Consider the following 15,450-nt stretch of genomic DNA (forward strand, 5'->3'; position numbering starts at 1 on the left):
CAAACCCAGTGCCTCACATGCAACCCCAGCCCCTCAAAGTGATAATTTATATGAAGAAAAATTTAGCATCCTTCACATAAGGATGCTTTTTTTAAACCTCTATTTATTTATGTGGTGCTGAGGATTAAACCCAGGGCCTTGCCTGTGCTAGGCACATACTCTACCACTGAGCCACAACACCAGCTGCCACCAAAGAATGGGGTTATATGAAAAATAAAGGATGCTTTGTATGAATGTCTTTTATCAGCATTAAACAAATTTAAATTGAACATTGTCATCAGCTTAGCTTTAATTCAGACCTGAATGACCAAACCTCCCCCCGCAAAAAAGGTGATTTTATCTTGAAGCAATTAACACAAAGCAATCTGTATCTCACAAATTAGTTGTTTAAATTTACTTTCTAGTGTGGGAGGGGATGAGTCACTGGACAATAATTACAACTATAGCAGTAATACTTTCAGGTTGAAACTCTACTGCTTCACAAATAAAATGATTTTAGTAACTAAACTCAAACACAATTTGCTGGAGAGGACTTCTAAAACTTTTTTTTTTTTAATATTATTGTTTTATTTATTTTTTTTATTTTATTTTTTTTTATTGGTTGTTCACAACATTACAAAGCTCTTGACATATCATACTTCGAACAATAGTTTCAAGTGAGTTATGAACTCCCATTTTTACCCCAAATACAGATTGCAGAATCACATAGGTTACACATTCACATTTTTACATAATGCCATACTAGTGACTGATGTATTCTGCTACCTTTCCTATCCTCTACTATCCCCCTCCCCCATCTTTTCTTTCTATCCCATCTACTGTAATTCATTTCTCTCCTTATTTTTCTTCCAATTCCCCTCACAACCTCTTTTATGTAGTTTTTTATAACAATGAGGGTCTCTTTCCATTTCCATGCAATTCCACTTTTCTCTCTCTTTCCCTCCCATCTCGTGCCTCTGTTTAATGTCAATCTTTTCTTCCTGCTCTTCCTCCCTACTCTATTCTTAGTTGCTCTCATTATATCAAAGAAGACATTTGGTATTTGTTTTTTAGGGATTGGCTAGCTTCACTGAGCATAATCTGCTCTAATGCCATCCATTTCCCTGCAAATTCCATGATTTTGTCATTTTTTAGTGCTGTGTAATACTCCATAGTGTATAAATGCCACATTTTTTTAATCCATTCATCCATTGAAGGGCATCTGGGTTGGTTCCACAGTCTAGCTATTGTGAATTGTGCTGCTATGAACATCGATGTGGCCATATCCCTGTAGTACGCTCTTTTAAGGTCTTCAGGGAATAGCCCAAGAAGGGCAATAACTGGGTCAAATGGTGGTTCCATTCCTAGCTTTCCCAGGAATCTCCATACTGCTTTCCAAATTGGCCGAACCAATTTGCAGTCCCACCAGCAATGTATTAGAGTACCCTTTTCCCCACATCCTCGCCAGCACTTGTTATTATTTGACTTCATAATCGCTGCCAATCTTACTGGAGTGAGATGGTATCTTAGGGTAGTTTTGATTTGCATTTCTCTGACTGCTAGATATGGTGAGCATTTTTTCATGTATCTGTTGATTGATTGTATGTCCTCCTCTGAGAAGTGTCTGTTCAGGTCTTTGGCCCATTTGTTGATTGGGTTATTTGTTGTCTTATTGTCCAATTTTTTGAGTTCTTTGTAAACTCTGGATATTAAGGCTCTATCTGAAGTGTGGGGGGTAAAAATTTGTTCCCATGATGTAGGCTCCCGATTTACTTCTCTTATTGTTTCTCTTGCTGTGAAAAAACTTTTTAGTTTAAGTAAGTCCCATTTGTTGATTCTTGCTATTAACTCTTGTGCTATGGGTGTCCTGTTAAGGAATTTGGAGCCTGATCCCACAATATGTAGATCGTAGCCAACTTTTTCTTCTATCATACGCAGAGTCTCTGATTTGATATCAAGGTCCTTGATCCATTTTGAGCTAATTTTTGTGCATGGTGAGAGGAGGGGATTCAGTTTCATTTTGTTGCATATGGATTTTCAGTTTTCCCAACACCCACAAGCGGCAGCGAGTTTAGGGTCAGGAGCGACCTGCCCAGGTCCCGCGAGCTGACTTTTAAAACTTTTGAGATACAAAAGTATAATTGAATCAAGGGACAGTATTCTCTACACAACCTGTATATGGGCAGCTACCTTGGGCTTTGCTACAGAAGTGGTACAATCAGATGGATGTTAGGAGAGGCAACTATGGGTGGGTTCAGAACTGCTCAGATAAACTTCGTAGAATGCATTACAACTGACTAATAGAATAAATACAAAAAAGGCTTTAGAGGGAAAACTACTGTTGCTTTGAATAAAATAATAAATCTGCCTTTCCTTGAAAATCTATCTTCCTAGCTGGCATCACCTTTATTTAAATGCTATTATAAAATTATAAGTTATAGTAACTTCAGCATTGCCTTGTGTCCTGTAGAGGTTAAAAGATACATTCAAAATGTGTTTGTGACTCAAATTTTATTTTACATGGTTAAAAATGGCATAAGCTATTATATGGTTTTCCTCTTACACACAGCTGCTGCTTCTAATATTAAATGGAGGTTATGTAGATTCAATTATTCCTAAAGGACTCAAATTATTTTTGATTCTGAGTTATCTTCAGTAGTTTAGAGATTTTGTTTCACAAAGATTTTGTTTCACACTGAAGATTTTGCCCCTATTTTGAGAATACTTAGGGGACATAAAAAGAACAATGATATGTTATGTTCTAGGTTTCAACAATCCTATTACTTTCTAGAATTTAAAAAAATGGAAGAATATAGTCTAGCAGTAAACAAAAGTACCAGGCTTTTATAATTTTATTTAAATCTTAAACCTCTTAAAGTGTACTGTTAAAATTGCCATAATTAAAATTGCAGTTGTGGAGAGCTAGTTCTTAGAAACATTGTTTTAAAGACAGTAGTTACAGATTCAGGACTTGCTTTAATTGATTTTTAAATAAAATATATTTGAGTATCTATCCAAAAAAAGAATTTAATTCAGCCCATAGTTGCTGATTAAAGACATTATAAGCCTTAGAGTTTAATTCATTCTTAGAGGATTATACTTTTCTAATTTTTATATCATATTCCTTGAAAATCAGTGGCAAGGTATGGGAAAGAGAAGAGTGTGTTGTGTACATTTTTAAAAAGAAATTTCCTTATTTTTTATAGACACAACATACCACCTTATATTTTACTATTATAATGCAATAATGGCAAAAGCAGTAAAACTTCAGATCAAACAACTCTTGCTACCAATGTAAACTCATTCTCAGAAAACCATTCTCACATGGACAGTGGTTAGAAAAAAGTACATGAATGTGCTACAAAAATAGAGCCAAAAGACTTCTCACTAGTAAAAGAAATCCTTTGTAGAAGTACACAGTTGACCAAGGTCCAGCCTCCTTAACAGTGAGAAACAGGGAATATGCTTCCAAGTCACCATCTTCAGTTCTGAGAGTGAGTTTACATGCTTCCCCAATGGCACAAAGTCTCATGACGATCCAATGAATCAACAGACACTTGGGAAATATTAATAAACATTTTTTATGAACTATTACAACAAAGAACTTCAGCAAGAAGGAAAATGAAGTTTATGATCTTTGAGTAAACATTTTTAGCATAACAGTCTCTGTGACCATATATTGAAAGAGAAAAAAATCAAGCTTATAAAACACCATTTCTCTATTATCAACTAGAATACACTAAAAATAGGATAATGGAAATACATGTTCTTAAAGCATTTCCACAGGAAATATCCATAATTATTACATTCTAAATCATTTAGCAATTGTATATGCTACATTAACTAAAACAAAGGTATTCCTTATTGCACATTTTAAAATTGGAAGGATATTCTAGCTTAAGTGGGGGATATTTAGAGGAAAAATATTTGAACTCAAAATGTAAACTGCACCAAGGCAGCTTCATTCTAAAAACATAAACCATTTAAAATAAACTTTTGTATTTTGAAGCCAATAATCCTTTAACTTGATGAATAGTTCATAGTCCATTTTCTGACTAAGTGTCAGAGGTTAATTTTATGGGCCCTGTTTTAAGGCCTGTGAATAGCCCTCACTGCTCTGAGAATTAGGTGTAGGTGGAGGTTCATCTTTAAAGCCTGAAGGCATTAAGTCTTTTGCAGCAGGTGGTGGCCCATAGTCTTGGGGACTATGAGTTGGAGGTGGTAATGGGGCACCAGGAATGAAGTACTCTCTTGGGCCAAATGAACCTAAAGGTCTAAATGGTGCTGGTGCGGGTCCTGGAAAAAAATCATGAGGGTCAAAAGGCAAATCCCGTTTTCCAGGTGGAACACCTGGTGCATATTCTCTGAAGCCTATTGGTGGACGCATACCAGGACCTGGAAAATAAAAAGAAAGTTATGTAAATACCCAGAAATTTCTGAACAAGGGTGATTTCAAGTATGTTAATATAGTCTTAATATAGTCTCCCAAGCCTAGAACATCAACTGGTGAACATCCTGACTTGCCAGATGAGGCAAACTGAGATGGAACAAGTTTAGGTTATAGCCTTTGACCAACTAGCCATGAAGCAACATATTAAGAATTGAAACATGGCTCTACCTAGCTCCAGGCTTGTCTTTTTTTCTTCCCTACTATATAATTGAGAATTATTTCTATCTCACAAGAGCTCCATTTATATTTGGAAGTACTATATTACCATGACAAGATGATAGATTATGAAATAAGAACTTTACTACATCAAAGAAATCTTGATAAAAGGAAATTCCACTATTTATTACTGTATCCATTAAAAATTCATGAAGTATTTCAGCATGGACTTTACACATGCCATCAGAATCAAGGTGCATGCCCTCCTGGAAAAGGCCTTCCATAGCCACCTAATTAAATCAGCAACATTTATTAGGTCACTGTTAAATCCTCCTCTTTAACACTTCCTTCTGACTTTTCTCAAGGTAAGGAGGGTTTGAATTTTCCTTTTCTATATTCTATAACCTACTGCTTATGCTTTCATTATGGGTGATTACAAACTTTATGTTATAGGATTTTCATATCTGTGACAAAATTTTAAGTTACGGCATGTGTGTCATCCACCTTTCCATCTATTGCAGTGCATATCAACAGATTTTCAACAAACATCTGCAGAAGTAATATTTCTGGCTTTTCTGTATATAGCCCCTTATCCTTGTCTATGAGAGATAGCTATCAACTATCTCAGTATAAGATTATGTAGTGTCCCATATGTCCCAGAAAACTGGAGGAAAAGTTAAAAAAAATTACTCAGCTTTATCCTTTCATTGTAAACACCTGAGATAGCAACCAACTGTTTTAGCAAGCAATAGAAATAAAAGATGAATGTGATTTATAAGTCAATCACTACTGTTCAGATCATCATACAAAATGGTGGAGGAATTTTCAGAGGCCCAAAAGGCCCACCGAGCTGAAGTGGCAGTCCATACCGAATGGGAGGTGGTGGAGGCCGTCCCATCGAGGGTCCCATAGGGAGGCCCATGAAGGGTACCCCTGAGAAAGGAGGGGGCCCTTTCATAGCCATATAAACCTGCAATTTAAGATTTGAAAGCAGTTAAAAGTTTTAAAATTCCTATGTATTAAGACAAAGTACCAACACCCATAAAAGCTAAAACCCAAAACAGGCACCTGTCCAGAGAACACCATCAGTGCAACAAAACTCTACCCACCCCTCCTGTGTATTCCCACTGACAGCTTACAGAATTTGGAAGGATGCCACAAGAGGGAGAAGTTTGTTACTGATTATATCTTCACAGGAAAGGGAAAGGCAAGAGGACTGGCAGAGGTTATTAACAGAGGTGATTTCTGACCAGTATGTCATGCTGAATTCACTACAATCTATTTCAAAGGGAGTCCCCCCTCCCCATCACTTCCCTTTCATCACAATAGCTCATTACTTCCATATTAAGAATGAACAGAATAAAATGAAAAATTCATTCTCTACCCATGTAATAATAGCTACTATTCAGAGTATCTTCAGTAAGTCTTTCATATATTATTCAACCTCTAAGATCTTTAAGTAGACTGTCTTCTTTTAAATAAGAAGGAACAAAAGCAAATGGAATATCATAATTTGTTGAAGGCCACACTGCATATTAAAGGAACTCAATCCCAGGTTTGCTTCCAAGCCATGCTTTTCCCACCTCTACTCCTCTCTAACAATGAGTCTTTGCTCTCTTTTAAATCTTCTACTACCAAAGGGGTTTGGGGTCTTATCTAAGCTGCCCTTATATTTTTCTAGAGATGTATATTCCTGGAATATATATACACTGGAACTTCAAAAGTATTTTTCATCACAGTGCTATATACACAAATTAGGAAGGCAAGGCTTTAATATTTACTTTCATTTACTGTACACCATTTGAGATATTGATTTATCATTTTAATGAGTAGTGGGTTTAAAACTAAACAATTAAAAATTTATTTTATTAGAGAGCTGCAGAAGACCTACCAGATATAATAGCAACACAGTTACAAGAGAATACACTTATGTGGACAAATGAGACCATTTCTTGGGACTGGCTCAAGAGGTCATTTCAGATGATCATTGTTTCACTGAAACAGTATTTCAATTTCAGAAAATCTGATACCAATCTAATTCAATTCACTCAAAATAGGGTTTGCACAAATGTAGGAATTCTTAAATAACATTCTTCCAAACAAAAATTAAAAATATGAATTATATAATTTATAATGAATTTACTTTGCCTTAGAACATTCAACACAAAACACCATATAAAGTTAGAGTGATAACTTTTCACATTCTGTAGTTCATTACAGTTGTACACACTTAAGCAACATTCCCAAGTTAAGGAGAAAAGTAAGCTCAATATTGCATGCAGTTTAAAGCAAACAAGATCAGTGTCATGCTCTGAATATCCTTCCCAGAAATGCACAGAATAAAATCCAATTCAGTTTTCAACCTCTAAGTACTTACTCCAACTGGATGCTCAGTCAAAGAAGTAATGGTGGAGACTGAGGGGGTCTCAGGTTCTTGGGGAACAGTTTGCTTTTTAAAAAACAAATGGGATAGTACAAATAGAACACAAAGAAGAATAAAGCAAAGAGCAAGTACTGTAGAAAAGCTACATGTTCCTGCATGACCACATGATTCGCAGTAACTACAGAACTTATCTTGCCCTCATTCGTCACCTTAGCTGGAGAAGAACTTCTGGAGCTGCTGTTCATGTGAGCTGGACCACATCCTGGGTCTGTTAGAGATTAAAGAATGGATTCAGACTTATTCTAACATGAAAAGAATAAAAATCATCCATCCATAATTACAGATTCTTTGAAATTACTTGGTCCCTTTACCAGAGGCAACGGGTTTCCCAGATGCCTCAGAAGACCAGTACAAGGTAAAGGTCCACCCATTGACCCTTGGGAAAGAAAGATCAGAGCCCTTGTATGTATTTTTCAGAAAAAATAAACCACTGGTGGACAGGTCAGGATTCAACAATAACTAGAAAGCAACATGAAAAATGGGTTGCCCAGAGGTTGGGGTCATAGCTCAGTTGTAGAGTGTTTGCTTAGCATGTGTGAGGCACTGGGTTTGATTCTCAGCACACATTTAAAAAATAAATAAAGATATCATGTCCATCTACAATTAAAATATATTTTTTTAAAAAATGGGTTGCCCAATACGTAAATCACAATTTATGAAGAGACTTAAGTAAAATAAAGAACTGCCTTGGGTTGATAGAAAAGCAGATTAATAAGTACTTGTCCTAAACTTTAAGCTATAGATTTGAAGTAAGTGTAGGCTGACTTTTCTTTAGTCTGCATAACCTGACTTCCAATCTTATCAAGACTACAGTCCTATTTAGAATTGGAAATAAGACTTAGTATTTTCATGTTGGAAATATGTATGCTACATAAAGTTTAAGGCTACTTTTATAATATTTGGGAAAGGAACACCATAGAGATTTAATTTAAAGATAAAGGTTTACACTTCACAGTGTAAAATTAAAAGAAAAAAAAACAATACAGGGACCTCCAGGAAAAAAAAAATAATGTTTTCTATTCTAGAACAGGTTTTAAAGAAAACATTCACTAAGATAAAGTAAGAAATTATCTTCTATATATTGTACAGGCCCAAATTCTATGTTTTCATTAAAATATTGAAAAGGGAAAAAAAAAACTTGAAGCAGTTTACTATAAAGAAACATGTGAATGCTAACCAAATCTGTTTCTAGGCATATCTTTTCGATTAAGAGTAGCAGAAGGAAGTCTCCAAGCTGGCTCTGCTGTCAGTGGAGGGGAACATTCTCCACCACTCACGGGGGATGGACCAAAAGAGCCATTATGGCTCAGTGGACCTAAAGACAACAATGCCGTGTTACTTCTTTAAGGCAGCCTTCTCCCTGACACCAACCCTCACCTCCTGCTTTAGCAAATCATTCAGATTATTTCATAACCATTACACACAGAAATAAAAAGTAATTTACATACATTCTGCACCAAGAAATAAAATAGCTCCTTTTACAAAGTGCCCCCTACCTCTCCGAGGAGGATTTTGTAAATTTGGTCTTCCCCGCATAGGTTTTACAGTCACGGGTTCATCTTGCCGCACTGCCATCTTTTGGGTCATTTCCAATAGTCTTGAATATTGAGAAAGAATGGGCTGAATTATAAAACAGCAATCTATTCCTTCATAGATAATATCTAGCATAACCTTAAAACACTATAAAACATATAGTAACATACCAAAATCACATACTTCTGTCTCAAATTAGCAGCTTTTCTTTTCTCTTCAGCTATAGCTCTTTCTGCAGAACGAGCTTTGAGCTATTAAAGAGAAAATATTCAAATTCAGTTGCGGTAGGCTGTGCACAAAATAAAGAAAGGGGGGAAAATCTTACCCAATTATCATGAGCTTTCTTCTCATGCATAGCAATCTGAAAAAGACAACACATTTAAAAAATATGATTTAAGGGACTCATTATAATAGCCTATAATTGTCTGTATTAGATATCAAAAAATTCTGTAACTACAGGACAGTATTAATTACTACCTGGTTTTTAAATCAGTGCTCAGTTTTCTGTAGTTCTTTTTCCATCTCTTCAATTCTACGCCTAAGAATTACAACAATTGAATAACATTTGAAACATTCTGACAATTTTCCCTTTATTCCATCAGCTATACTTTTAAAGACTTTATCATACATAAAAAAAAACATTTTTATGGTTATATGCATCTATTGTTATCAAAACTAATACTACAGGCCAGGTGCAATGCCACATGCCAGTAATCCCAATGATTGGGAAGCTGAGGCAGGAGGATCACAAGTTCGAGGTCAGCCTCAGCAATTAAGTGGGAACCTATGCAACTGAGACCCTGTCTCAAAGTAAAAAAAAAAAAGGTCTAAAGATGTAGCTTAGTAGTAAAGCACCAAAAATAAATAAATAAATAAATAAATAAATAAATAAATAAATAAAATAAAAACCTAATACTAATAACTTCTTTATCATTTAATTGCTAGAGATTCTGGATGATAAATTATAATTTCCTTAACTGTTAATCAGTGTGTTCTCAAGTAATTCTACTAGAAATATCTTCCTCCTTAAAACTTTTTTTGTTTTTTTTTAAATTATATCCATAGATTTCCAAGGTCTATCAAATGCCACAATTTTGTGGGTCTTGATACATCACACAGCAAACTGATTTCTTAAAGAATTACTACAACATACAAAACCCCCAGAACTGTTTGTATTGACCAAGTTCCCTATGGTCTCGCCCATTAGGTATAAGTAAATTTTTGTTAACATTTTTCATTTGTTAAGTTGAAATTTATTTTTTCTCCTGTGTGAATTGAATGTATTCATATCCTCTCATTATTTATACTTCCAAGCTATTTTCTTCTATCTACACAATGTAAAAAATGATTAAAAAGAAAGCTAACACTAGTTCATTAGACATTGACACCCTCCTTTAGAAACTGACCTCACTTGTAATTTTTAACTTCCTGTACAGCGGAAACCACCTTTTCATCTGCAGCTGACAGCCGCTGCTCTTTTTCTAGTCTCTCATATTCTTCTTGGCCCAGTTTCCTAAACGAAAGCCAGTTATCAAATCAAAAGTTTCTCTTTGTGAATATCACTTCCCACAATTCTATAAAATGCTTAGGCACATAAAATAGAAGTTCAAACCTGCAATTTTGTAAATCAAACTCTGGCAAATCACTTACATTTTCTAACTTCTCTTCTTAATTCTCTACTTACCAGTAAACAAAATAAATGTGAAAACAACATGTGCCCCAAGGGCAAGTCTCCTGTGTGTAAGATAATAAAAACTCACTTTACTTCAATGTGGAAGATCAGGACTGATCAACCTAACATAATTAAACATATTAGGATAAAGCAGGGGATAATTCTTTTCTCATTTCTGCTATGGGTAGGACACTAAGTATATCTTTGTCATGGAAAAACTCTTCTCAATCCAAGACTGGTACCATAATAAAGATATAGTCAGTCAAAGAAAAAATCTTCTAGAATATGTGTTTTAGCTATGCAATTAACCACAGAACATTTTTCACACTTTAGATATCTATTTCAAAAGAATTGTAATTAATCAAAAAGACCAATATGAGTTTTTATAATGTCTGTCAACTAGAAAAAGAAGCCAAACTGACACACGATCAGAGTATTATCTACTGACAATTTTAACTCTGATCATGAAACTCAAGATGTTCATCTACTGAGACAAAGGTAGCCACATTTAATGATTTAAAAAATACTATTTTATGCTATCCTTGTACTACCCTCTTTAGCCATAGTTCCAATTCAAAAGATAATTAACTTGAAAATTAATTTTCCATAAATCAGAAGAACTATATTAAAAAAGGATTATTGATACCAAATAGAAAAAAGGGATTATATATTCTTATATAGCTTCTCATTTAATTCTTCAGCAAGTATTTTATGAGTGGCTATAATATACTAGTTATCTTGTAAGATGCTAAAGAATAAAAGAGTTCACTGTTTCAGGTATAAATGACGCCTAAAGGAATATAATAATTTTCCCCACTGGCTTAAGAAGGAATATGGAGAAAACTGAATCTTGAAGGACAGAGAGAATTTTGTTTCCAATTATCAAAGAGTTAGTCTGAGGAGCAGTAAGAACAATCAAAACCTCTTTATAAGAATATAAAATTGTGTTTGAAGGGATCCAAGCTAAAAAGGCAGTGGAGATATATGGATGTGGCCAAGATCCATTAGAAAAAGGAATCTCAGAATTACAAGTAAGGCCGGCACTTTAAGGTACTTTTCTCCTAGGTTCACCCACATATTGAAGATAACACAAAGATATAATGAGTCTGAACTAAGCCTTCATCAAATTCCTGGGCTTATAAGAAAAAAGAAGTGTTTGGGGCTACAAATAAAGCGACCCTTAATAAAAGCCCTAGCCTTTGAGTTTAGATTAGAAAGTACTGCACACTTAAGTGATGAACAGACAAATAATCCAAAAGGAACAATACTGAAACATTGAAAAGACAAGTCATTTTTGAATTATCTTAATTGCTGACTAAGTTTAAAGTGACAATCTTACTCAAGTAACCTCAAAACTTTTCTATAAGAAGATAACTTCATCTTAGTCCTCAAATTTCATCTATAATTATCACAAAAATGTTGGCCAATCAAAACTGACCAGGCACTCCATAAGACAATATTCTGTGAGAAAAAATGCCACAGAAAAGAAAACCACCTAATGGGGTTATCCACACATGTTTTAAAATCAAGGTGCTTTATATAGTCAAAAAAGTAAAGTCAAGATTATGAATTTCAGGGCTGGGAATATAGTTTAGTTGGTAGAGTGCTGCCTCGCCTGCACAAGGCTTTGGGTTCAAACCCCAGCACCACAAAAGAGGGAAAAAAAGGATTATGAATTTTGTCAAAGGATTAGAAACTATAAAACAAAGAAATAGTTGGGTGTGGTGACCTACCTACAGTCGAAGATACTCAGGAGGCAGAGGCAGAATGATGAGATTAAAGACAGCTTAGAAAGCAGTAAGACCCTAGTCCCTTATGAGAAAGAGCAAGGAGTCTGGGGAGGTAGCTCAATAGTAGAGCACATGGCTCAAGGTCCTGGGTTTGAACTGTAGTACTGAAATAGGACTGGGGTTGTGGCTCAGTGGTGAAGCACGTGCCCCACATTTGTGGGGCACTGGGATCAGTCCTCAACACCACATAAAATACATAAAATATTGTGTCGGGCTGGGGATGTGGCTCAAGCGGTAGTGCGGTCACCTGGCATGCGTGTGGCCCGGGTTCAATCCTCAGCACCACATACAAACAAAGATGTTGTGTCCACCAAAAACTAAAAAATAAATATTAAAATTCTCTCTTTCTCTCTTAAAAAATTCTATAAAAATAAAATAAAATATTGTGTCCATCTACAACTAAAATAATATTTTAAACCCTGAATTTTTAAAAATCCTAAACTCAATGAATGATTTTAGCAGCAGATTTGGGAAGTAAAATAAATCCTAGTGCTTTAAAGACAGGTCAGAAGAAAATATCCAGAAGAAGTAAATCCAGAATGTAGGAGACAGGGGAAATCAAATTCTAATATGCATTATTATAATCAGAAGAGAGAATGAGGTAAAATCAACATTTAGAAAAAGACTCAAAAATTCAAGAAATGTTTAATGGTCCCAAAGCAACAAAACTGCAAGAGGAAAAAGTGGGTGGGGTGGGGAAAACTACACCTAGGCACTTCCCAATACAACTGTTAAAAAAAACAGAGAAATGACTACAGGAACTAGGGGAGGGATAAGACCAAACAACAATGATAATGGACTCCTTAAAGAAAAAATTTAAAATGGATGGTAATTAATTGGATATTTCTAAATTGCTAAAACTAAGTAACAGTCAAAATTCAGTAGCCAAAAGAAAGATCTTTTAAAAATGGAAACTGGTTTTAACTCTAATCATGAAGTTCATTTCAACCTAATACAGATTATAAAGGTAGCAATATTTAGTGGATAAAATACTATTCTCTGTTTATCCTTGTACTATTTTGATAGACTAATCAAATCTATCATTAAAGGACAATGTTCAAATAGAATGAAAATAATTTCAAATAAGAAACCAACAGTGTAGAAGGCAGAACTACAGAAACTTTAAATATGTGTATAAATTGAATGAATGTCTTATGGAGTTCACAGTATATGAAGTACTAACATACAATGCCACAACAGTTATCTGATTCAGGAGCTACTTAAAGCCCATAAAAAATAATAAATGTATTAATCTATGTCAGGTTTTTATTAAATCCAGAATATACACCATGGCCTTTAAATTATAAGAAGATGAATAAAATTATAATTATAATTCCCTTATAATTTGTGATTACATCAAGCTTATACAGGGGATGAGGAAAATAAGTAAAAATATTTAAACTATTAAAAAGATACAAGGAAGAAAAAAAAACATGTCATCAAATAAAAAGCAAATTCTTCTTAAACCACAGGCACATATTGACATGGACAGACTTATATTTTAGAAAGTCCACTCAAGCAGCTATAGAGAAAACTTCTAAGAATTTGAAATAAGTTATATAAAAATATAAAAAATGGAGAATGAAGACAGATGACCTAGGTTAGAAACAGAAAAGGTGACACAGGCATGAACTAACATATTACCTGGGGATGAGTAAAAAGAGTACAAACCACAGATGATGACTGAATGAATTTTGGAGGAGTTGAGGAAAATAGTGCTACAATTTAACTGCATTACAAAGAAAATTAATTGCCATTTAGGTCATTCATATTACTAGTAGGGACAGAGAAAACAAGTGTTCTTTAAAAAAAAACAGTGAGATAATGAGAAATGTTTCTTTGAAGCAGGCCAGGCATTTAGTACTGGCCTGAACAAAAATTTGAGATTCTAAAAAGGTCGCTTGGAGATCACAGAATTTTAGAAAAGTTAATGGAAATATTTCAATATTTAATGCATTAATTAGGCAACAGAAGTCAAAATACCAAAAAATAGTTAGGTCTATAAGAAGGTCTGTCTTTGCTTTAACAAGATATATATATATATATATATATATATATACCGAAGAGTAAAATCAGGTGCAAACAAATAAAATCTGACACAAAAAAATCTATTTTTAGAGAATTCAAGTATTTTTGTGGATTAAAAGCTTCAAATGAACTTTCAAAAAATAACTAGCTCCACACTGAGAAAATTAATATATAAATATATACTACAAACAAGTACTTCTGTAATCATAACTCCTAAGGTCCTTGCCACAGTTCAATTTTTAGTGTGAACATCTGAGATATTCAAGTCCAAAACTTGTACCATCAATAAGTAAATATTATTCCTTTTTGAAGTTTTTATTCTACTAAAACATGTCATTCCAAATCACTGAGTATTTTTAAAGGTCCAGAGTTAGAGATACAAGTTCAAAACATTAGAATTACATAACTGATCACAATGAAAGGTAATTAAAATAAATAGTGGGATCATAGAAAGAATCTAGATCTTTGAGAGGTATTTCCACATCAGTGACTGTTAATACCAGTTTACCACTTCCTGTCTTCATATGAATTTGACAATTGATTACAATGTCCTCACAGCCTTAGTTTATGTTTCCAACTACCTCAGGACTCTTAAGACTGACGATGGAAAGAAAAATGCAACTTGTAGGAAAGAAAACACAAAGGAAAAAAGACAAATCTCTACTTATTACAACTAGAAGAAATTGTAAATAATCTTAAGATAAAATTATCTATTAGTTCACACAGTGATAACAATAACAAACAATGAAAATCTTACTTTTGTAATGCCATCTCATTTTGCTGGTAGAGTTCATTTAAAATCTCCACTTTCTGCCTAAGAGTTTTGCATTCCTCTTCCAGTCCAACTTTAGAAGACTGTAGTGAATTGCAATCACTTTCTAATTTCTTTATTTGGTCTGTAAAGGATAAAACAGCTTATCTCTATATGTGTACAAGGACTTAAGAACTTGTTTGAGGGAGTAGTGCCAAGAAAAGTAAGAAGCATAAAAGCAAGAAGCCATTCTTTATCTTTCCAATAAAATTTTAAGACTTTCCAACATGGCAATTTCTTCTCCAGAACAACCCACCTTCTAAATTACATTTTGTAGACATCGAGGCTCTTAGCTTAAGTTGTAAAAGTTTTAGATAGTCTTCAACTACTGATATTGTAGTTTGTGTCTAAAAATTGCAGAAAAGAGAGGTATTCTTAAAAGTGAGGCACAGAAAGAATTCACAGGCACTATGGGACTCTTACAAATAACTATACCTGAGAGACATCTATCATCTGCTTAATTTGATCTTTGATCTTCTCATTCCAATCACCTAAAAAACAAAAGACTTTATCTTTTTCTTTCCTTACTTTTAACTCTATATTCTCCTAACTTCCCCAAACTAAATAATGATTGTGTTCAAACACCGG

General features: G+C 34.2%; 1 pseudogene; it reads right to left on the reverse strand.

The window, feature by feature from the left end:
- Positions 1 to 3,754: 3,754 nt before the first annotated feature.
- The window catches only part of LOC101961234 (transport and Golgi organization protein 1 homolog), a 52,754-nt pseudogene continuing 41,058 nt past the window's right edge, over positions 3,755 to 15,450 (reverse strand).

The sequence above is a fragment of the Ictidomys tridecemlineatus genome, chromosome 3 (genome assembly GCF_052094955.1).
Source record: "Ictidomys tridecemlineatus isolate mIctTri1 chromosome 3, mIctTri1.hap1, whole genome shotgun sequence".
NCBI classification, from domain to species: domain Eukaryota; kingdom Metazoa; phylum Chordata; class Mammalia; order Rodentia; family Sciuridae; genus Ictidomys; species Ictidomys tridecemlineatus.